This window comes from Panthera tigris, chromosome C2 (assembly GCF_018350195.1).
Source record: "Panthera tigris isolate Pti1 chromosome C2, P.tigris_Pti1_mat1.1, whole genome shotgun sequence".
NCBI lineage: Eukaryota > Metazoa > Chordata > Mammalia > Carnivora > Felidae > Panthera > Panthera tigris.
In genome coordinates, this window is record NC_056668.1 from 99,280,943 (window position 1) to 99,305,471 (window position 24,529).

Here is a 24,529-nt window from a genome sequence, read left to right on the forward strand (position 1 = left end):
CTGGTTATTAGTCAGGGAGCAGGTGGTTGAAATGAATGAGAGGAAGCAGTGATTAAACATATGCTATGTTTTTTCAGGGCTCTTCTCTGGGATAGGGCGTATCTGTAAAACGATTTTGAGCTAAAGTTGCAAAGGGCAATGTTTGTACCATTTTCATGTAAAAATTCTTCAGTAGACTTTCTTCAAAAAGATCCAAATATTTTTAAAAGGTGAATGGATATTGGAGATGGGGTAAGGAAGCTCTAAATATCTGGTGGTCAGACTGACTTCTTCAATCCCATTGAGTCCTACTCACATTGGAACCAGTCCTCCTTCTCTCTTACACCTTTTCCATGATGACATTTGAGGGATGCCTTGCTCAGGGAGAGTATTTATCCCCCTTGTGAGCTCTTGATGCTGTCCAAGATTGTTGGGCTGCTAGCCTCCCTGTATTCTCAGAGAGGAGGACCCAAGTGAAACCCAGGCTGCTCTCAGTTTGGAATTATTAGGGCCAGAACACCAGAGGAGACTTCTCTAAACAACTTCTCTGTACCATGCATCTCCCTGGTACCTTGTAATGGTCTCAGTGCCAAAGACTCTATACAGTGATGATGGAAGACGGGGTCTTTGTATAGGCAGTTACATCTTGGCATTTGCTTGGGAAGCGCTGGGAAAGCCTCTCAAAATTAAACCTTTCCTGCTGGCCTAAAATTCCACCATTAGAGGAACACCTGGGTGGCTCAGTTGAGCATCCAACCCTTGATTTCAGCTCAGGTCCTGATTTCATGGTGGCATGGGGTCTGCTTGGGGTTCTCTCTCTCCCACCCTCTCTCCCCACCCACTCCCATTTGCACCTGTATATGTGTTCTCTTGCTTTCTCTCTATCTCTCTCAAAATAAATAAATAAACATTTTTTTTTTAATTCCACCATTAGAGATGTGCTTTCTGGCTCTTCAATACAATTGTATTTAGCTCCCAACTATCAGTGTGCTTTCCCTGCCATGCACCTCTGTGGGACTCTCAGGATGAGGAAGACAAGACCTCACCATGCAGGTAGGTGTCCCCAAGTCCCTGTGAAAACAGTTTCTTCTTCAAGGTATAACAACTTAAGCCAACATTTGTCAGCTGTAGGAAGAGGACTATGTCAGGGTCCAGGTAACAATTGGTGTCACTGAGAGGGCAAGAAGGAGTGAGAATTGCAGAGACCTTTCTTGCTCCACAACTTAAAAGAAAAAATAGTAATCACTTTCAATGCCATTAGTAAGATCTATGTTTTTTGGACAATCTCAGAGTGACAACACTAAGACTAACCTGAGTATATAAAGTATAATGTGGAATATTGCTGCTTTTTTCCCCCATTATTTCAGCTACTTGAATAAAATTTTATTAAAACATCTTAGAAATTTCAGTTGCTACTTGAGTGATTTCGACCTCAAAAAGCTGACCATGGATAGTCTGAACCATGGGAAAAGGAGATTCTATTATGCATAATTAAGCAATTTGAAACAAGGAAGATAGTTTGCTATAAATGTTAATAGGGAATTAATAATGATCAATAATGGAATGCCTATTTTAAAATATTAATATAATTTCATATCAGTTAACAACATAATACATAACAGGCTACAAAACCTATCACCAAAAAATAAAAATACAAATAAGAAAAATCTCAAAATCTCAGTTGGACTGAAATAAAACAAAACCATGACGACAAAAGAGTAAATGAGAGAAGTGTAATTAAAAGAAAAGAAGACTAGGGGCTCCTGAGTGGCTCAGGCAGTTTAGTGTCTGACTCTTGGTTTAGGCTCAGGTCATGATCTCATGGTTCATGAGTTCAAACCCTGCATCCAGCTCTTCACCGACAGTGTGGAACCTGCTTGGGATTCTCTCTGTCTCCTTTTCTCTCTGCCCCTTCCCCACTCTTGCAAGCTCTCTCTCTCTCTCAAAATAAATAAATAAACTTTAAAAAAAAATAAAAGAGAAGAAGACTTATTTGTAGCTTTAGTATTCTTTATACATGCATAAAGCGATTTCCTAATTCCGTAAGCATAGATAGAGGAAAGGCATAAGGTATTGTGGGTATAAATATTTAGGCCACACACACTGTGCTGTCAAAGAGAATAAAAAGAACCAATTTTTCTCCTTAAAAACTTCACTTACGTTATCTTTTAAATTTTTTTATGTTTATTTATTTTTGAAGGAGAGAGAGAGACAAAGCGTGATGGGGGAGAGGCAGAGAAAGTGGGGAGAGGCAGAGAGAGGGGAGACACCAAATCCAAAGCAGGCTCCAGGCTCTGTGCTGACAGCTCAGAGCCTGACGCAGGGCTCAAACCACAAACCACTAGATCATGACCTGAGCAGAAGCCGGAGGCTTAACTGACTGAGCCACCCAGGAGCCCCAAAACTTCACTTACATTATAATGCTTAACTATAGATTTTACAAAGGAATTGGAGATTAATGGATTATTCTCATTTACAGATAAATAAATGAAGGTCCTGAGAAGTTGACTATTCCAACTTCTTAACTGTGGTCAACTGTCATTAAGAAGGTAATTTCTAGAGTCAAACAACTTGATTTTGAGCCCTAGATCCCCAGTTTATGGGCTGAGAAACTGTTGGTACATTTCTTTTAATTTCTTTAAGTTCACTTCCTCACTGATAAAAGAAGGGTAACAATAGTGTTTTTCACATTGGGGATGTGAAATCAAATAAAATTCTTAAGCCAGAATGCTTAGCATATTGACCAGTTTTAAGTGTTTGGCAAGTATTAACTATGGTAATAGTAATACTAATATTCACATTAATATCACTGTGATTTATCACTCTTATTATTATTAGAATAAGAGTCCAGTTCTCCTAATACCAAAGCCATTAAATCAGTATCTTAGTATTAACTCTGTAATTAGCTTCAGCAGATGTTTCCCACATGTAAAAATCTATGGTCCCTTCATACGTTAACAAAATTACTAAATATTTCTTGTTATTCTTCTCTGAGTCTGGTAACTTAGTTATTTTGAGGGTTTATATTTTAACAATTGTGGCCTCTATCTGAAATGTTGATGCAGTCAGCCCTTGGTAAAAACAAAACAAAACAAAACAAAACAAAACAGCAAAAGCAACGTGTATTTTTATTACACAGTTTAAGTTGTTGCAATTTAAAAACTTATGTAATAGTAATGCATGGAACCATCCAGGAGGTTCTATGGAGCCCTCTTCAAGCAAAGTCAAATGCACTTTTTTCTACACTTAATGAGCTTTGAGTAAATATACTTTCCTTAAATAAATGAAGTTACCTAATGCAGATAAAGGATAGGTAGATAGGTAGGTAGGGATAGATTGATGAATAGATGGACAGATGGGCAGATGAACAGACAGATATAAAAAGTTACTATCCAAATTATGGCTTATCCATGTTTACAATGACAAAGGCACAAGTGCTGTTGAAGCCTTCATACCTTCACTATTGCCTCTAAAATAACATATTTCTAGGGAGATTTCATAGAAGAAACCATTGTTGTAAACAGTGGGATGTAGGGAAAATTCGCTTACAAGTAGATGTATCATAGATGATTTTGAATTTTCACTTCATCATAGCATAAAAAATTAAATTAAGACAATTTTTTGAAAAAGCCTAAATTTCGGGGAGACTGAGTAGCTCAGTCAGTTAAGCATCCAACTTCTGCTCGGGTCATGATCTTGTGGTTTGTGAGTTTGAGCCCCGCATTGGGCTCTGTGCTGGCATATTGGAAACTGGAGGCTGCTTTCGATTCTATGTCTTTTTCTCTCTCTGCCCCTCCCCTGCTCATGCTCTGTGTGTCTTTCTCTCAAAAATAAATAAACATTAATTTTTTTTAATCCTAAATTTCTAAGAAGAAAGGCTAGACTCTGTGCCAATAGTTTTCTGTTTCACATATTTAACTTAGACATACTATTATCAAATTTTGCCACTGTAAAATTATGTTTTTAAAGACAGTATATTAAGATTTGTATATTATTTATATGGCAAATAATATTTTGAAATTTATAACTATTATACAAATGCCTTTTTTTTTTAACAGAGTGAGAGAGAGAGAGAGCGCAAGCATGAGCAGGGGTAAAGGGTGGAGGGAGAGAGAAAATTTCAATCAGGCTCCATTTTCAGCATGGAACCTGAGGTGGGGCTCAATTCCACAACTCTGGGATCATGTCCCGAGTCAAAATCAAGAGTTGGATGCTCAACTGACTGAGTCATCCAAGCACACCTGGGTGTTTCTTAAGTGTATACTTTGTAACATTATGTCTTATTATGCATGTAGCTTGCTATGTATAGAATGTAATAACTAATGACATTTAATGGAAAACTTCTTTTATGATATTCAAAAAGGAAATTACATTTATAGACAGTAAAAGTTATACTGGCTTCTGAATCTCTCAGGGATTAATTGATACCCATTTTTAGTTAACAAATTTTAGTTCTGAAAAATTTGTCTATACACACACATATGCTCACACAAGCACATACATCTAGTAATTTTTATGGAAAAAATATTATACATCCCATTCTAACCCAACACACCCATATAATTTTCTACAGTTAGAAAAAATGTATTAGTTTAGCAGTGAAGCACATTTACATACATAATAAACAATAGTTTTGATGTAAATACATTTCATATATAAAATGAAATTTACTGTGGAATAGAAGATATTTTAGTGGGTGGTGGTTGGTGGAAAAGGGGTATGAAGGACTCATCTTTAGTAAGTGATGGGTAGTCAGGTGATCTACCTTCTGGCAGGCATTTAATGTCAGAATCATATGTAATTGATGGTAATAGAAATAAAAATAAAAATTAATCATTTCTTATACTTTTTTTAGTGAAAAATTTATTCAGAGTTAAAATTTTAGCTCTTGGCTTTCTGTTGTTAATAGACATTAAAGAAAAGCGATGGAAAATATAATTCTAGATAATCACATAGGCGAACATCTGTCAGGCAGGTAAATGCCATATTCATAAGCATTACTGTAACGGTGAATTGACAATATGTTGGTTATACATTTTATTTTATTTCCACTGTTGTATTGGGAAGAGCAGAATAAGTCTGATTGTGAATTCAATGTGAATTGTTCCCAAGTAAAGATTATGAAGGAGAAAAAAAAAGACAAAAAACTACTGAAACAAAAGAAAATATTCACATCCCCAGGGAGTTTTGATTCAATACAGATGTCTCTTGAGGACTGGTTCACCCCGTGCTTTGCAGGAATAGTTTAGCATATGTTCTAAGCAGACTGGCACACAATTTTTAAAAATTTCACAGTCGTTATGCCAGTATTGACAGACCAAAGAAAGAAATTTAAATAAGTGGGGGTTTAGTATCAATGCAAAAGATACACTGCATGTGTGGTAGTGACACTGAAAGACAAAAGGAGGTTTTTGCTGTTTGACATCCTTTCTCTGACCTTAGCAGTGTGCATAATGAGATGGTTAGCTAGGGTATAATAAAGGGTCTGGAAGAGATAAAGAATCTGCTCCAGGAATAAAACTCACTTTGCGCAAGGAACTTCAACTGGCCAGGATAGGGAAAGAACTCGGGTGGTACATAAAACAAAAGAGCAATTAAGTAACTTATCCAAGGTCATGTAGCTAATGGATTGTAGATCTGAAACTTGACACTGAATCTCCCTTCAATAAGTCCTCTCCTTTAGAAAAAATGGCCACTGTATATGCTTATGCTTCTGGAACCTATTAAATTGTATATGCAAACACACACCACACACACACACACACACATCGACTGAACAGTGAAACCATATTTACATAAGTAATAAACAATAGTTTAAAAATAAATTTATATAAATTTTCACTGACCGCTAAATCTTCCTGAGGCTTAGGGATATTATAATTAGCTTTCCTGGAGGATCCTGGGAAGATGGTGGCGTAGGAGGATGCTGGGCTCACCGCGCATCCTGCTGATCACTTAGATTCCACCTACACCTGCCTAAATAACCCAGAAAACCTCCAGAAGACTAGCAGCATGGAGTCTCCGAAGCCAAGCGTAGACGAGAGGCCCACAGAAGAGGGTAGGAAGGGCGGAGAGGCGGTGTTAACTCCACGGACTGGCGGGAGGGAGCCGGGGCAGAGGGGCAGCCTGCCGGACAAGCAGAGCCCCCGAGTCTGGCTTGCAAAAGCGGAGGGACCAGACGGAGTGTGTTCCGACAGCAAGCTTGACTTAGCATCTGGGAGGTCATAAGTTAACAGCTCTGCTCGGAAAGCGGGAGGGCTGGAGGACAAAGGGAGGGAGAGTTGTTGAGCCCCGGATGACAGAGCGCAGCTTGGCGGGGAACAAAGGCGCTCGCCAGCGCCATCTCCCTCGCCCATCCCCCAGCCGAAATCCCAAAGGGAACCAGTTCCTGCCAGGGAACTTGCTTGCACTGTGCAAACACCCAACCCTGTGCTTCTGCGGATCCATCCCTCCAGTGGGTCTGACTCCCTCCTGGTGCCGCAGGGCCCCTCCCGAAGCGAATCTCTGAAGGAAAAGCGAGCTGAGCCTGCCCCTACCGCCACTGTGCACCTTGCCGATCCACCCCAGCTAATACGCCAGATCCCCAGCACCACAAGCCTGGCAGTGTGCAAGTAGCCCAGATGGGCCACAGTGAATCCCGCCCCTAGGAGAGGGGAAGAGAAGGCACACACCAGTCTGACTGTGGCCCCAGCGGTAGGATGGGGGCAGACGTCAGGTCTGACTGCAGCCCCGCTCACCAACGCAAGTATTCAAGACAGCACAGGGGAAGTGCCCTGCAGTCCCACACCACTCCAGGGACTATCCAAAATGACGAAATGGAAGAATTCCCCTCAGAAAAACATCCAGGAAATAACAACTGCTAACGAACTGATCAAAAATGATTTAAACAATATAACAGAAAGTGAATTTAGAATAATAGTCATAAAATTAATCGCTGGGCTTGAAAACAGTATAAAGGACAGCAAGAATCTCTTGCTACAGAGATCAAGGGACTAAGGAACAGCCAGGAGGAGCTAAAAAATGCTATCAATGAGCTGCAAAATAAAATGGAGACAACCACAGCTCGGATTGAAGAGGCAGAGGAGAGAAGAGGTGAACTGGAAGATAAAATTATGGAAAAAGAGGAAGCTGAGAAAAAGAGAGATAAAAAAATCCAGGAGTATGAGGGGAAAATTAGAGAACTAAGTGATGCACTAAAGAGAAATAATCTACGCATAATTGGTATTCCACAGGAGGAAGAGTGAGGGAAAGGTGCTGAAGGTGTATTTGAAGAAATAATAGCTGAGAACTTTCCAGATCTGGGGAAGGAAAAAGGCATTGAAATCCAAGAGGCACAGAGAACTCCCTTCAGACGTAACTTGAATCGATCTTCTGCACAACATATCATAGTGAAACTGGCAAAATACAAGGATAAAGAGAAAATTCTGAGGGCAGCTAGAGATAAACGTGCTATAACATATAAAGGGAGACCTATAAGACTCGCGACCGATCTCTCTACTGAAACTTGGCAGGCCAGAAAGGAATGGCAGGAGATCTTCCATGTGATGAACAGAAAAAATATGCAGCCGAGACTCCTTTATCGAGCAAGTCTGTCATTTAGAATAGAAGGAGAGATAAAGGTCTTCCTAAACAAACAAAAACTTAAGGAATTCGTCACCACTAAACCAGCACTACAAGAGATCCTAAGGGGGATCCTGTGAGACAAAGTACCAGAGACATCGCTACAAGCATGAAACCTATGGACATCACACTGACTCTAAACCCATATCTTTCTATAACACTGAATGTAAATGGACTAAATGTTCCAACCAAAAGACACAGGGTATCAGAATGGATAAAAAAACAAGACCCATCTATTTGCTGTCTACAAGAGACTCATTTTAGACCTGAGGGCACCTTCAGATTGAGAGTGAGGGGATGGAGAACTATTTATCATGCTACTGGAAGTCAAAAGAAAGCTGGAGTAGCCATACTTATATCAGACAAACTAGACTTTAAATTAAAGGCTGTAACAAGAGATGAAGAAGGGCATTATACAATAATCACAGGGTCTATCTATCAGGAAGAGCTAACAATTATAAATGTCTATGCACCAAATGCCCCCAAATATATAAAACAATTACTCACAAACATAAGCAACCTTATTGATAAGAATGTGGTAATTGCAGGGGACTTTAACACCCCACTTAAATGGATAGATCATCTGACACACGGTCAATAAAGAAACAAGGGCCCTGAATGATACATTGGATCAGATGGACTTGACAGATATATTTAGAACTCTGCATCCCAAAGCAACAGAATATACTTTCTTCTCGAGTGCACATGGAACATTCTCCAAGATAGATCACATACTGGGTCACAAAACAGCCCTTCATAAATTTACAAGAATTGAAATTATACCATGCATACTTTCAGACCACAATGCTATGAAGCTTGAAATCAACCACAGGAAAAAGTCTGGAAAACCTCCAAAAGCATGGAGGTTAAAGAACACCCTACTAAAGAATGAATGGGTCAACCAAGCAATTAAGGAAGAAATTAAAAAACATATGGAAACAAACGAAAATGAAAATACAACAATCCAAACGTTTTGGGATGCAGCGAAGGCAGTCCTGAGAGGAAAATACATTGCAATCCAGGCCTATCTCAAGAAACAAGAAAAATCCCAAATACAAAATCTAACAGCACACCTAAAGGAAATAGAAGCAGAACAGCAAAGACAGCCTAAATCCAGCAGAAGAAGAGAAATAATAAAGATCAGAGCAGAAATAAACAATATAGAATCTAAAAAAACTGTAGAGCAGATCAATGAAACCAAGAGTTGGTTTTTTGAAAAAATAAACAAAATTGATAAACCTCTAGCCAGGCTTCTCAAAAAGAAAAGGGAGATGACCCAAATAGATAAAATCATGAATGAAAATGGAATTATTACAACCAATTCCTCAGAGATACAAGCAATTATCAGGGAATACTATGAAAAATTATATGCCAACAAATTGGACAACCTGGAAGAAATGGACAAATTCCTAAACACCCACACTCTTCCAAAACTCAATCAGGAGGAAATAGAAATCTTGAACAGACCCATAACCAGCGAAGAAATTGAATCAGTCATCAAAAATCTCCCAACAAATAAGAGTCCAGGACCAGATGGCTTTCCAAGGGAGTTCTACCAGACGTTTAAAGCAGAGATAATACCTGTCCTTCTCAAGCTATTCCAAAAAATAGAAAGGGAAGGAAAACTTCCAGACTCATTCTATGAATACAGTATTACTCTGATTCCTAAACCAGACAGAGACCCAGTAAAAAAAGAGAACTGCAGGCCAATATCCCTGATGAATATGGATGCAAAAATTCTCAATAAGATACTAGCAAATCAAATTCAACAGCATATAAAAAGAATGATTCACCATGATCAAGTGGGATTCATTCCCGGGATGCAGGGCTGGTTCAACATTCACAAATCAATCAATGTGATACATCACATTAATAAAAGGAAAGATAACAACCATATGATCCTGTCAATCGATGCAGAAAAGGCCTTTGACAAAATTCAGCAACGTTTCTTAATAAAAACCCTCGAGAAAGTCAGGATAGAAGGAACATACTTAAAGATCATAAAAACCATTTATGAAAAGCCCACAGCTAATATCATCCTCAATGGGGAAAAACTGAGAGCTTTTTCCCTGAGATCAGGAATACGACAGGGATGCCCACTCTCACCGCTGTTGTTTAACATAGTGTTGGAAGTTCTAGCATCAGCAATCAGACAACAAAAGGAAATCAAAGGCATCAAAATTCGCAAAGATGAGGTTAAGCTTTCACTTTTTGCAGATGACATGATATTATACATGGAAAATCCGAGAGACTCCACCAGAAGACTGCTAGAACTGATACATGAATTTAGCGAAGTGGCAGGATACAAAATCAATGTACAGAAATCAGTTGCATTCTTATACACTAATAATGAAGCAACCGAAAGACAAGTAAAGAAACTGATCCCATTCACAATTGCACCAAGAAGCATAAAATACCTAGGAATAAATCTAACCAAAGATGTACAAGATCTGTATGCTGAAAACTATAGAAAGCTTATGAAGGTAATTGAAGAAGATATAAAGAAATGGAAAAACATTCCGTGCTCATGGATTGGAAGAATAAATATTGTCAAAATGTCAATACTACCCAAAGCTATCTACACATTCAATGCAATCCCAATCAAAATTGTACCAGCATTCTTCTCGAAACTAGAACAAGCAATCCTAAAATTCATATGGAACCACAAAAGGCCCCAAATAGCCAAAGTAATTTTGAAGAAGACCAAAGCAGGAGGCATCACAATCCCAGACTTTAGCCTCTACTACAAAGCTGTCATCATCAAGACAGTACGGTATTGGCACAAAAACAGACACATAGACCAGTGGAATAGAATAGAAACCCCAGAACTAGACCCACAAACGTATGGCCAACTCATCTTTGACAAAGCAGGAAAGAACATCCAATGGAAAAAAGACAGTCTCTTTAACAAATGGTGCTGGGAGAACTGGACAGCGACATGCAGAAGATTGAAACTAGACCACTTTCTCACACCATTCACAAAAATAAACTCAAAATGGATAAAGGACCTGAATGTGAGAAAGGAAACCATCAAAACCCTAGAGGAGAAAGCAGGAAAAGACCTCTCTGACCTCAGCCATAGCAATTTCTTACTTGACACATCCCCAAAGGCAAGGGAATTAAAAGCAAAAATGAACTACTGGGACCTTATGAAGATAAAAAGCTTCTGCACAGCAAAGAAAACAACCAACAAAACTAAAAGACAACCGACGGAATGGGAAAAGATATTTGCAAATGACATATCGGACAAAGGGCTAGTATCCAAAATCTATAAAGAGCTCACCAAACTCCACACCCAAAAAACAAATAACCCAGTGAAGAAATGGGCAGAAGACATGAATAGACACTTCTCTAAAGAAGACGTCCGGATGGCCAACAGGCACATGAAAAGATGCTCAACGTCACTCCTCATCAGGGAAATACAAATCAAAACCACACTCAGATATCACCTTACGCCAGTGAGAGTGGCCAAAATGAATAAAGCAGGAGACTATAGATGCTGGCGAGGATGTGGAGAAACGGGAACCCTCTTGCACTGTTGGTGGGAATGCAAATTGGTGCAGCCACTCTGGAAAACAGTGTGGAGGTTCCTCAAAAAATTAAAAATAGACCTACCCTATGACCCAGCAATAGCACTGCTAGGAATTTACCCAAGGGACACAGGAGTACTGATGCATAGGGGCACTTGTACCCCAATGTTTATAGCAGCACTCTCAACAATAGCCAAATTATGGAAAGAGCCTAAATGTCCATCAACTGATAAATGGATAAAGAAATTGTGGTTTATATACACAATGGAGTACTACGTGGCAATGAGAAAGAATGAAATATGGCCCTTTGTAGCAACGTGGATGGAACTGGAGAGTGTGATGCTAAGTGAAATAAGCCATACAGAGAAAGACAGATACCATATGGTTTCACTCTTATGTGGATCCTGAGAAACTTAACAGAAACCCATGGGGGAGGGGAAGGAAAAAAAAAAAAAAAGAGGTTAGAGTGGAAGAGAGCCAAAGCATAAGAGACTGTTAAAAACTGAGAACAAACTGAGGGTTGATGGGGGGTGGGAGGGAGGGCAGGGTGGGTGATGGGTATTGAGGAGGGCACCTTTTGGGATGAGCACTGGGTGTTGTATGGAAACCAATTTGACAGTAAATTTCATATATTGAAAAAAATATATAATTAGCTTTCCCAATATCACTAAAATAATGAAGTGGCAGGCACAATTTTAAACACAGGTATTTCTAACCTGGAAGCCATCGCTCATATCTTTCCATCTGTTCAGACAACAAACAATATAACAATTGAGGGTTTTATAATATAGAATTCTATTTTTTCATTCTAAGCAGCCATTTCAATACACAAAACTGAAGGCCTATCTCAGGGCAGGCCAAGAGAGTTGTTTTGTCATTCTAAATTATGTTGAAATGTGCTTTTCTACTGTTAGAGTGTCCTTGACAAGTACAGAGAATTTGACAAGAAAAGAAAATGGAAGTCAGAAGGGGAGAGGTTTTAAATGCACAGAGAATAGACTCATTCTGGTTTTCCCCATTGATATTCCTTTACTTATCTCAGCAACAGCATTAACAACTCTAGATAAGCTCCCCTTCCCTATTTATATAATATAGTAAAAGCCAGATATAAAGAAAAGTTAGAGTTCAACATTTACAACTAAGTGTTAAATCACTTAAATTATTTCTTCTTTGGATAGCACCAAAATCTCTATGGAAATTTCCTATTTTCATATCTACTGTTTTTTTTCCTCATTAAGAGAATTCTAAAACTCAGTATCTTTGAGATTTTTTTCAATAATTTTCTCAACTGAAAAAAAGGAATAGAGACTCACCTGGACCCATTTATATTTTTAATAGAGTGATAGTTGGAAAAAGATCAAATGTCATCTAAATCTATTTCCATAGGTTTCAAAAGCAAATTTATGAATATACAATAATGGATATTGTACCACCTTTCTAAGAGGCAATTAATTTAGCAATGTATAAAAAGCTGAAAGAGAAGTAAGCTAGAGAGAGAGAGAGAAAGAGAAGGAGAAAGAGAAAGAGAAAGAGAATGAGAATTTAGCCTAGTAATTTTTCTTATAGGAGTTAATCCTCAGGAAGTAATCAGAGAAATTCATAAGAAAACATTTATAATGCTATTTATCACAATGTCATATAATAGCAAAAAAAAAAAAAGAGGAAATGTAGAAATAGCATAAATAATTCAAGATAAGCAAATCATAATAAATCCCTGTGCCAAACTTTTAGGTTGCTTCCGGCCGCGTATTTAAAAAATATTCAAATGGGCTTAACCAGTATCGGCACACGTAATCGGGTGTATAACTGAGAGCAATTTGTGAATCAGTTGGTTTAGCCCCAAGTGAGTTCACCAGGTTGTTTCTGACTATCTACCATGTCTCCTCAGTGTTGACTTTATCTTCACTTGTATGCTTGGAAAACTCAGTACAGTATAAAACACTGACAGCATAGTTAGTATATGTACAAGAAAATTAAAATCTAGGTTCAGTTAAGCAGCATATGTGTTGCCAGGTGAAGTGAGGAGACCCCTGGCCCTAAGGCCTCTGCCCAGCCCATTCCCAGATGTCACTGGGTGTCTCCTCTCCTGGTGGGAAAGAATTCAGTCGTGGACCAGACACAGTGCTCCAGTAGTATAAGTGAAGAGTTGATTAAAGGAGAGTGTGCTCTGGAAATATGACAGTGGGTGAGCTCCAGGGAGAGCTACACCCCTGGGATTTGGGTCTCTATCTTTTGTTGTTAACTAGGGGGTAGAATATTTATTACTTGGAAAAGGGGATTTCTTTGGGAGCAGGATTTTGTGGTCAGAATCTCAGACTTTCTTTGTCTTAGGCCTCCTGTGTTTTCTCTATAGATTTTTTGCCTTTCCCCATTCCAGTTACTCTATCTAGAATGTTAGCTCCTCAGGCTTCTTGTTAAACCCCAGTCACTTTTCCTGCAAAGCTGTTGCATTTTCTAGGACACTTAGTGTCACTTCCTCTGTGAAGACTTTCTTGACCCCACATATAAAGCTAACAAACTTTACTTCTCACTACTACTGGTCTAGAAGTTCTTTGAAGGTAGATAGCATGTCTTGATCTCTTCTACATCTTTGGTGCTTCAAGCAGTAACTTTATATTACAGGCACTTAGTAAGCATTTTAGGAGTTCGATGTATAATGAATGAATGAAAAACATTTTCCTTTAAAATGTCTTCTGCATTTGGCAAAGTTGTGAACTTGTCAGTGTAATAACAGGCTGAGACTGTCATTGTTTCTGACTTAGGATAAAAACCTTGTAAGCACATTAGGATAAATGACACTGTTCTGTATCAGTAGAAAAATGACTGAAGAAGCCAAGTTGGGGTAAGTGATTGTGCTTGATATAACTACTGGATTAACAGAGACAGTTGCCAAATGTCTAAATGTTTCTTCCTCTACATTAATCCAACTTTAATGATTAGCTGATAATATTGTATAGGAAAAGATCGTTTCAGACTAAAAATTGACACTCAGTATTTTTTACATTGTATATATTTTCTTTCTTATTGACTAGAAAAATGCACAATCCCCTATACTATTGGTGAAAGAAGTATGGCTTTTAAGTAAATAGCTTAAAAAATGTATTGATGTGACATATACTCCTCAGCATGTAATATACATATAATTATCATATTTGAAGTAATATTAAATAATTAAATAAATAAAATATTGTCTTCACTATGGTAGCTGAACTAAGTCTGCAGCTACTTTAAAACATCAAACAAGGGAGGGACTGGAGACACCAGGAAGCACCAGGAATCTTTCCCCCCACCTAGACAAAAATTACACTGGCAGGATCTATCTGATGTAATTATTTTGGATCTCTAGCATCTGTTGAGGACTTGCAAAATCCAGGGGAAGGCTTAGATGGCAAATTGGTTAATTTTAGTAAATTTTAGCTTTCAGCACCATAGCAGCTACGGATACCCCACCCCAAACTCCATGGCAGGAAGCTGAGCAGATGGTCTTGGAGCAGCTTATAAACACCTTGCAGAAGCCAGGGTGGGACAAAACAACTTTGTCCTCCAAATACTAGGGAATTGTTCTCTCAGAGCTGATTTTTGCTTTTAGTCTCAGAGATATGGACAAAGAGACACGTGGCCATTGTTGCACTTCCTCGTATCACTGCAAGACCCTCACCTCAAGCTAAAGTGACTTCAAGGAGATTTAAAGGGTAGTGGCTTTTTCTCCCCTTTATTTTTCTCCTTTTGTAGGCCAGACATAAAGATTAGGATATTCCAAAGCAGGGAAAGGCACAGGGTCAGTGTTTCCACCTCAGGGTGATTCTCAGCACAGAGACAGCCTATAGCAATAATACAAAAACAAAAACCAGCAAATTCTGGGGAAAGAAGAAAATATGATTTCTAGAGATGCCACATTATTACATTCAAATGTCCAACAAAAAATAACATGGCATGCATAGAACAGAAAAGTATAGTTCATTCAAAGGAAAAAAAATAAATCAACAGAAACTGCCCTTGAAAAAGACTTGATGGTAGATCTCTTAGATAAAGACTTTAAAACAATTGTTTTAAAGCTATTGAACGAACAAGGTAATATGTACAAAAAGTCAAGAAATTGATATATGAACAAAGTGGAAATATCAATAACAAGATAGAAAACCTAAAAAAGGAACTGAAAAGAAATTATACAGATGAACAGTAAAAATGACTAAAATGAAAAACTCATTACAAGGATTCATAGACAGATTTGACCAAGCAGAATAAAGAATTAGTGAACTTAAAGATAAGGCAATAGAAATTATTGAGTCTGAGAAACAGAAGGAAAAAATAATAAAAAGTGAACAGAACCTAAGAGACCTATGGGACACCAAAGGACCTATGTGTTGTGCAGTCCCAGAAAAAGAAAAGGAAAAGAGCATACAACATATTTGAAGAAACAATGGTTGAAAACTTCTCAGACTTGATAGATCATGAGTAAAAACATCTAAGAAGCTTAAGAAGCTCTAAGACAAACTCAAAAAAACCCATACCAACACACATTATGACCAACTGTCCAAAAACAAAGAGAAAATCTTGAAAGCAACAAGAAGGAAGTGACTCATCATATATAGGCTATCCCTAACAAGAATATGAACAGATTTCTCATCAGAAACTTTAGTAAGAAGAAGCTAGTGCGCTAGTATATTCACGTGCTAATAGAAAAAACTGTAAACAAACAAAAAAAAATTCTATACCTGGCAAACTGTCCTACAAGGGTGAAGAAGAAATTAAGACATTCCTAGATACACCAAAGCTGAAGGACTTCATTATCACTATACTTGCCCTGCAAGAAATGCTTAAGGGAGTCTTGCAGGGTAAAAATGAAAGGACACTTGACAGTAACCTGAAGCAGAGTGAAGAAATAAAGATATCAATAAACATAAATACATGAGCAATTGTAAAAGCTAGTAAAATAGTAACAGTAATTTGCAACTTCAGTTGTTTTTGTACAAGTGTAAAAGACTAATACAAAAAAGAAAAACCCTAACAATTATAAGTTTAAAAGCTAGTATTATTATCACTTTGGTTTATAACACCACCTTTTATTTTCAACACTAACTTAAAAGATCAATGCATTTAAAAATTATTAGTTTATTTTGGAGTCATACAATGTATAAAAATGTGATTCTGTGTTATGAAGAACTAAAAGGGTTCAGGGAAAAGCTGTAAAAGAACTGATTTTTGTATGTTATTGAGTTTAAACTGTATAAATTCAAATCAGTGTGTTATAACTTTAAGATGTTAAATGTGTTCTTTGTGGTAGATATAAAGAGATTAGCTATGTAATATGCTCAAGACAAAAGGAGAAATAAAAATTTAAATATTTTGCTAAAAAACAACACAAAATAAGACAATAATGCAAGAAATAAGGGACAAACACTGTAAATGTCTACAGCTGTAAATTTCTTCTTTAGCATTTGCTTTCACTGTTTCATTAAATTTTGGTATGTCTCATTTTGTTTTCATTCATCCCTAAGTATTTTCTAATTTTTCTTGTGATTTCTTTGTTGATCCATTAATAATTTAAGAATGGGAGGCTTTTTAACTTCCACAAATTTGTGTATTTTCTAGTTTTACTTCTATTGTTGATTTTTAACATCATCTTGTGTGGTCAAAGAAGTTTTCTTTATATGATACCTGTCTTTTAAAAACTATTGACACTTACTCTATGGATTAACATATGGTCTCTTCTGGAAAATGTACCACTGAGAAGAATGTTGTTGAGTAAAGTATTCTGTATTTTTCTATTAGATCTAGTTGGTTTATTGTGTTGTTTAAAGACTTCTGTTTCCTACTCATCTTCTTTCTGGTTGCCCCAAAGGGAGAGTTTGGTCAAGGGTAAAAACTTTCATCTATCAGATGAATAATGTCTGAATATCTAACATAAAATATGGTGACTATAGTTGACAACACAGTATTGTATAATTGATATTTGGTAAGAAAATGAACTTAAATGTTCTCACCAAAAATAAATAAAGAAGTAAGTAAATAAGTAAATAAAGTAATGGGTATGTTAATTAACTAGATGGAGAATCTTTATACAATGCACATATATATCAAATCACCACAACACACACTTCAAATATCTTATAATTTTAATGTTAATTATGTCCCAATAAAACTGATTTTAAGAAATAAAAAAATATATATATAAAAAAAATCTCAAAACTTTATAGCTTAAGGAATTATAAAAGGAAGAGCAAACTAAACTCAAAGTTAATAGAAGTAACAATAAAGGTTAGAGCAAGGACAAAAAATAAAGAATAGAAAAACAATAGAGAAGAGTCAATGAAACCAAAAGTTTGTTCTTTGAAATGATCATCAAAATTTATAAACTTTTAGTTAGATGGGTTAAAGAGAGAGAGAGAGAGAGAGAGAGAGAGAGAGAAACATTCAAATTACTAAAATTATAAATGAATGTAGAGACATTATTACCAATTTTATAGAAATAAAAACATGAGTGTACTATTGAACAACTGTATACCCACAAACTGTATAACTTAGATAACTTGGATACATTTCTAGAAATACAAAACGTACCAAGACTATATAATAAATAAATAGGAAATCTGAATAGACTCTTAACTAGTAAGGAGATTAAATCAGTAATCAAAAATCCCCTGATGAAAAAAAGCCTAGGATCTGATGAGTTAACTGGCGAATTCTACCAAACATTAGAAAATACCAATTAGGTATTATTAGAAAATGCCAATCTTTTTCAAACTCTTCTGAAAAATTAAAGAGGAGGGAACACTTCCTAACTTATTCTATGAGATAAGCATTAGCCTGTTAATGAGGCCAAAGACACTACAAGAAAAGAAACTATAGACCAACATCCCTTACAAGCTTAGATAAAACATCCTCAAAAAAGAACTAGCAAATCAAATTCAGCAGCATATTAAATGGACTGTATAACATAACCAAATGGAGTTTATTGCTGAAATGCAGAGATGTTTCAATATATAAAAATCAAGCAATATAAAATACCATTAACAGAATGAGAGAAAAAAATGACATGATCATCTCAGTTGATGCAGAAAAAATGATAAAAACATTCAACACATTAGGAACAGAAGTAAACTACCTCAATATAATTGAAGCCATATAGGAAAAACCCCAGTGAACTTCATACTCAATTGTGAAACACCACAAGATTTTTTCCAGAGATCAGTAACACGGCAAGGATGCCCACTTTTGCCACCTCTATTCAACATACTGAGCAGGAAAACAGTATGGAGTTTCCTCAAAAATTTAAAAATAGAACTACTCTATGACCCAACAATTGCACTGCTAGGTATTTACCCCGAAAATACAAAAATACAGATTTGAATGGGTACATACACCCCGATGTTGATACCAGAATTGTCAACAATAGCCAAACTCTCGAAAGAGCCCAAATGTCTGTCAAATGGCAAATAGATAAAGTGATGTGGTATATGTATGCAATGGAATATTACTCGGTCATCAAAAAGAATGAAATCTTGCCATTTGCAATGACATGGATGGAGCTAGAGTATATTATGCTAAGTGAAAAAATTCAGTCAGAAAAAGACAAATACCATATGATTTCATTCATATGTGGAATTTAACAAAACAGATAAACAAATGGGAAGGAGGAAAAAAAGAGAGAGGGAAACAAACCATAAGAGACACTTAACAATAGAGAACAAACTGAGGGTTGATGGAGGGAGGTGGGTGGGGACGGGCTAGATGGGTGATGGTTGTTAATGAGGGCAGTTGTTATGATGAGCACTGGGTGTTGTATGTAAGTGATGAATCACTGAATTCTACTCCTGAAACCAATATTGCACTGAATGTTAACTAACTAGAATTTAAACAAAAATTTAAAAATAAAAAAATAAATACAAAGTCAAACAAAACAAAGCAAAAAACATAACACTGGACATTCAAGGCAGAGCAATTATGTAATTAAAAAAGAAATTCAAGGGATCCAAATTGAAACAGAGGAAGTAAAATGATCTCTGTTCTCATATGATATCATCTTATATGTAGAAAATCCTAAAGATCACACGCACACACACACACACACACACACACACACGCTGTTAGAACTAATAAATGAGTTCAGCAGTATATATATGATAGCAGAATATGAAGTCAGCATACAAAAATTGCATTTCTATATGCTAAAAAACAATCTGAAAAGGAAAGTACAAAAACAATTCTATTTATAATAGCACCAAAAAAATAAAACACTTAGAAATTAACTTAAGCAAGAAGATAAGAGACCTGTAAAATGAAAACTATAAACCAATGCTGAAAAATATTAAAGAAGATATAAATAAATAGAATCACATCTTACATTTATGAATTAGATGACTCAATATTCTTACGATGTCAGTACTACCCAAAGCAATCTACCAAAAGATTCATGTAATTCCTATCAAAATTCCAATGACATTTTGTGAAGAAATAGAAAAACCTATTCTAAAATTCAGGTGGTATCTCAAGAGACTCTGTATAGCCAAAATAATTTTGAAAAGGAATAACAAACTTGGAGAATGCATACTTCCTGATATGAAAATTTATAACAAAGTTATAGTAATCAAAACAGTATGATACTAGCATAAAGGCAATGGAGTAGAATACAGAACCCCAGAAATACACCTTCATATACACAGTCAAATGATTTTTGACAAGATACCAAAACTTTGCAATGGGGAAAAACAGTCTTTTCAACATACAGTGTTGGGGAAACTATCCACATGCAAGAGAATGAAGTAGAACCCTTTTCTCAAACCATATGCAAGAATTAACTTAAATGGATCAAATACATGGATATAAAATGAAAAACTATAAAACTCTTAGGAAAAAAACACAGGAGAAAAGTAATATGACATTGAATTTGGCAATAATTTCTTGACACCAAAGGCACAGGCAACAAATGAAAAAAAAAACAGACACATTGGACTTTATGGAAATTTTTAAAAATTACACATTGGAAGTTAATACCAACAGAATAAAAATGCAAACCACAGAATCAGAGAAAATATTTGTAAACTATATATCTGTTAAGGGATTAATGTACAGAATATGTAGGAAACTTCTAAAAGTCAACAACAAAAAACAAAACACCCTGACTTAAAAACTGGACAAAGTACCTGAATATTTTTCCAGAAAAGATATACAACAAATGGGCAATAAGCACATGAAAAGATGCTCAACATCACTAATAATTAGGGAAATGCCAATCAAAACTACAATGAGATACCAGTTCAGACCCATTAGGATGGCTACAATGAAAGAAAGAAAGAAAGAAAGAAAGAAAGAAAGAAAGAAAGAAAGAAAGAAAGAAAGAAAAGGAGGAAGGGAGAAAGAAAGAAAAAAGAAAGAAAGAAAGAGAAGAAGGAAGGAAGGAATGAAGGGAGAAAAGAGAAGAGAAGGAAGGGATGAGAAAAGAAAAGAAAAGAAAAGGAAGAGAAGAGAAGAGAAGAGAAGAGAAGAGAAGAGAAAGGGAAAAGAAAAGAAAGAAAAAAGAAAAGGAAAGAAAAGCAAAGAAAAGAAAAAAGAAAAGAGAAAGAAAAGATGTACTGGTAATGATGTAAATTTGGAACCTCTGTGCACTGTTGGTTGGAATGTGAAATAGTCAAGCCACTGTGGAAAACAGAATGGTGGTTCCTCAAAAAATTAAAAATAGAACTATTTATATGATTCAACAATTCCACTTTTGGTTACCTACCCAGAAGAATTGAAAGCACGGTCTTAAAGAGATATTGGTGGTCATATTTATAGCAGCATTATTCATAATAGCTAAAATGTGGAAGCAACCCAAGTGCCCATTGACATATGAATAGATAAGCAAAGGTGGTATATACATAGAATGAATATCATTTAGCTTTAGAAGGAAAGGATATTCTGAAATAAGCTATAGCATAGATGAAACTTGAGGACATTATGATTGTGAAATAAGCCAGTCATAAAAAGATAAACACTGCATGATTCTACTTATATAAAGTGTCTGAAGTATGCAGAATCATAGAAAGTAACATGGTGGTTACGAGGGGCTAGGAGGAGGAATGAGGAAATGAGTATAGAGTTTTAGTTTTTCAAGATGAAAACAGTTATGTAGATGGATTGGATGGTGGTGATGCTTACACAATATTACAAGTGTATTTAATACCTCTGAACTGTACAGTTAAGAATAATTAAGATGACAAGTTTTATGTTATATGCATTGTACCAAAATAAAAAGAAGTGGAAAGAATCAAGTAAGGTTTTCTTAGGGTTTGTTTTTCAAATTGAACAATATCCTCAAAGGGACTACAAAGGCCCTTTTTCCCCAATGTCAGATGATCACAAGCATTCTCTAACCATAAGGCCATCTGGAGGGTTTTCAAACAGCAGCAAGGGACCAGAGGTTAATGGAAACACGTGTTACTCCCAGCTGGCATATCAAAATTAGTATAACAAAAATAACCAACAAAAACTATCTTTTCGTTATCTACTTTCTTTGCATGCATTTCCTCTGGAGCAATATGCAAAATTACTTTCCCAATAAAATCTCCTGCCCCTCTCTGTTAAAAACTTGTCATCCCCATGCCTCACCTTATAATATTCCTTATTCTCCAATACTCTTTTTTTCACCCAAAACTTGCAAAGGAGTTTTTTTAAATGTAGAATTATATTTCAATAATCCACCACTCTAAATTTTGGAATTATCGAGTATTGCCACTGAGGCAAACCTGAGCAGACAGCTGTCTCAGTCTTAACTCAATATACTTCACAGAGATCCCCATTGCTTATTACTTCCTGCAGTTATAGTAAAGAAGGCTACCGAAAGGTCATGGAGTTATGGATTTATTTATGAGATCTAGATAGAAGATATGACCTTTCATATTTAGATTTAATCCAGTGAACTACATCATTTCCATTATTTTAGTTGGCTGGTCAGAGCCCGGACTCATCAATGAAAATGCAAATTGTTATTAGTATATCACTTACGAAGGCAAACAAAAATACATTCTGTAAATACAACTATTAAATCCATGGATAAAAGATTAAGTCTGTAAAGCTGAAGTGATCACATATACAAATATTCTTAACATAACCAGTAACTTATATTACTAATATTGGAAATTGGATTTTATGTGACTTACTATTAGGGTTTTGTTCTATAGCGGCTCTGTGATCAAATTCCTAGGTTCAGTTCCTGCCTCTGGCACTTACATTTGTATGACCCTCACCAGTTAAGTCTCTGTGTACTAATCTGTAAAACGCATATTACACTTGTATCATCTCATGTGTATTACACTTGTATTTTATCTGTGAAGATAAAATAAAATGTGATTTATTTAGGAACTTAGCATAGTGTCTGACAAACAGTCAGTGCTCAACAAGTGTTGGCTATTATTATTTTTAATGAACAAAAGGGACATTGAAAGTCTGTAATTTTCTTATTAAACAGTAAAAATATGTCATAGTTTCTATAAAAGTTATGATATAGTTTCTATAAAAAGTTGAATCTATGTTGTTATAAAAGACAGAAAATACTTCTACATTACTCTTATTTACCTAGTGCCTAGATGAAAAAAAATAGAGGTAGCCTTAAGCAAAGCTGTGTAGTCTCAAACTTCCAGATTATTCTACAAATTTTGCTTTATGGCTTACCCACACAGTTGTAGTCTCTGACTCATTATTTTTCTTCTCACTAGTCTTAAAACAACATGCGTTTCCTTCTTCAAGGCTATTTCCTAAAAATAAAAAAATATAGAAGGCAATACTAGTACTTTATTTCATTCTATGGAGATCCTCACACTATTTCCTTGTTTAGTTCCTTGCATTCATCTGACTGTCCCTCCTCTCCATTCTCTATATCTGCTTCAGGAAGTCTTAAACTATGAACTCAGTCTATATCCTCTCAGAAGTTTAATCATCTGACTACATAGGAAGCTGTTTTCCAACACTAACACTTTCCAACACTTTTCTTTCTTTCATTATTTTTCTTGAAAGTTTATACATCAACTATGGAGTTCCATTTATTGGCAAATGCAATCTGCTTAATAATTTCCTATTAGAAATCTCTGGACCCTCCTGGTCTTTGCTAGAGTTGGCACTATTTGAAAGGACTGTCACAAAATAAAATATATGGTCAATAAGCAATTAGCCAAGCAATTTTGTCTCTGTGTTCTTCTTACTGCAGGTGATATTAGAAAGTCCAAAGTGTAGAGACTTTTGGCTGAATGAAGACTGCCACATTTTTGAATGGATAAGGCCAGTTCTATTGAAAAGCTCATGCATACAGGGAGTCCTAAGGACTGAACATAGGTGATCATCGAAAGTGGTCAGAAACAAGAAAAGACACTGGGTTAACACACACTATCAAAGCAGCAGCATTCTAGAATGAGAAACAGGGAAGAGACTATGCCAACATCATCTAAAGCAGCATAGAAAGAAGGAAGAATATAGAAGTAAGGAATGAGGACTACTGAATAATATATAAGTTGTCTTGCTTAAAAGCATAGTTTCAAGAAGACTGTGCAAAGCATTATATTAATAAAATAATTATCATGACATTGACATAGTGTGATAACCCAATTTTGTAATCGAATTCAGTAAACATTTATCAAAAGCCTATTATGTATTATACATAGTATTAAATAATACATAAGGATTATACTATGTACTAAGGAAACAAATATGACATGATTCTTATCCTTACTATGCTTGTCGTTTAATAAAATGAATCAGCAAGGCTGTGAAATTTTATTTAATTTTGGAAAACTATACTTTCTAAGTTAATGACATGGAATATAAATTAAGCTGGACAAGTCAAAGATGATTTGCAATTTTGATGACCTACCATAAATTGCAAAATTATTATGATAAAGAGTAAAATAATTGCACATGAATTCAAAACTTTAAAGTAATAAAATAAAAACAGATATATTATACAAATATAGAAGCATGTATTAATTGAAATATATAAAGCAAATGATATTCTAAGTATAGAAGCATTTGAGGATATCAGAAAGAGAAATGATAACCAATGTGATAGATAAAATTAAACTTTTTTAATTCCTACCAATTCTTATATGTTAGTCAGATGCAACAAACTGAAAAATATTCGTCACGAATGTGATAGAAAAATGCTTTCTATTAATTAATTAAAAAGTTTAAAAAACATTGCAAAATTTATATTAATTTATCAATAGAAAAAGTGGCACGGATATTCAAAAGACAGTTCACTGGATAGAATATGAAATCGCTGCTGAATATTTAAAAATTTAATCACATTATTCAAGAAAAGTCAATTTAAATAATAATGATATTCATTATCAATAGCTTCTATTGATTTATCAAAACTTAAAAAAAAAGTGTGAGCCACTGATCAGGACATAAAAGAGAATCAATAGAAAAAA

At 35.7% G+C, this 24,529-nt stretch overlaps 1 long non-coding RNA gene across 1 annotated transcript; it reads left to right on the forward strand.

Moving 5' to 3' along the window:
- The first annotated feature begins 919 nt into the window (after nt 1-919).
- Nucleotides 920-23,656, forward strand: LOC122230662. The gene is made up of 3 exons (XR_006207700.1): nt 920-1,032; nt 2,459-2,528; nt 23,311-23,656. It is a non-coding gene; the product is annotated as an uncharacterized LOC122230662 (long non-coding RNA).
- The last annotated feature ends 873 nt before the right edge of the window (nt 23,657-24,529 follow it).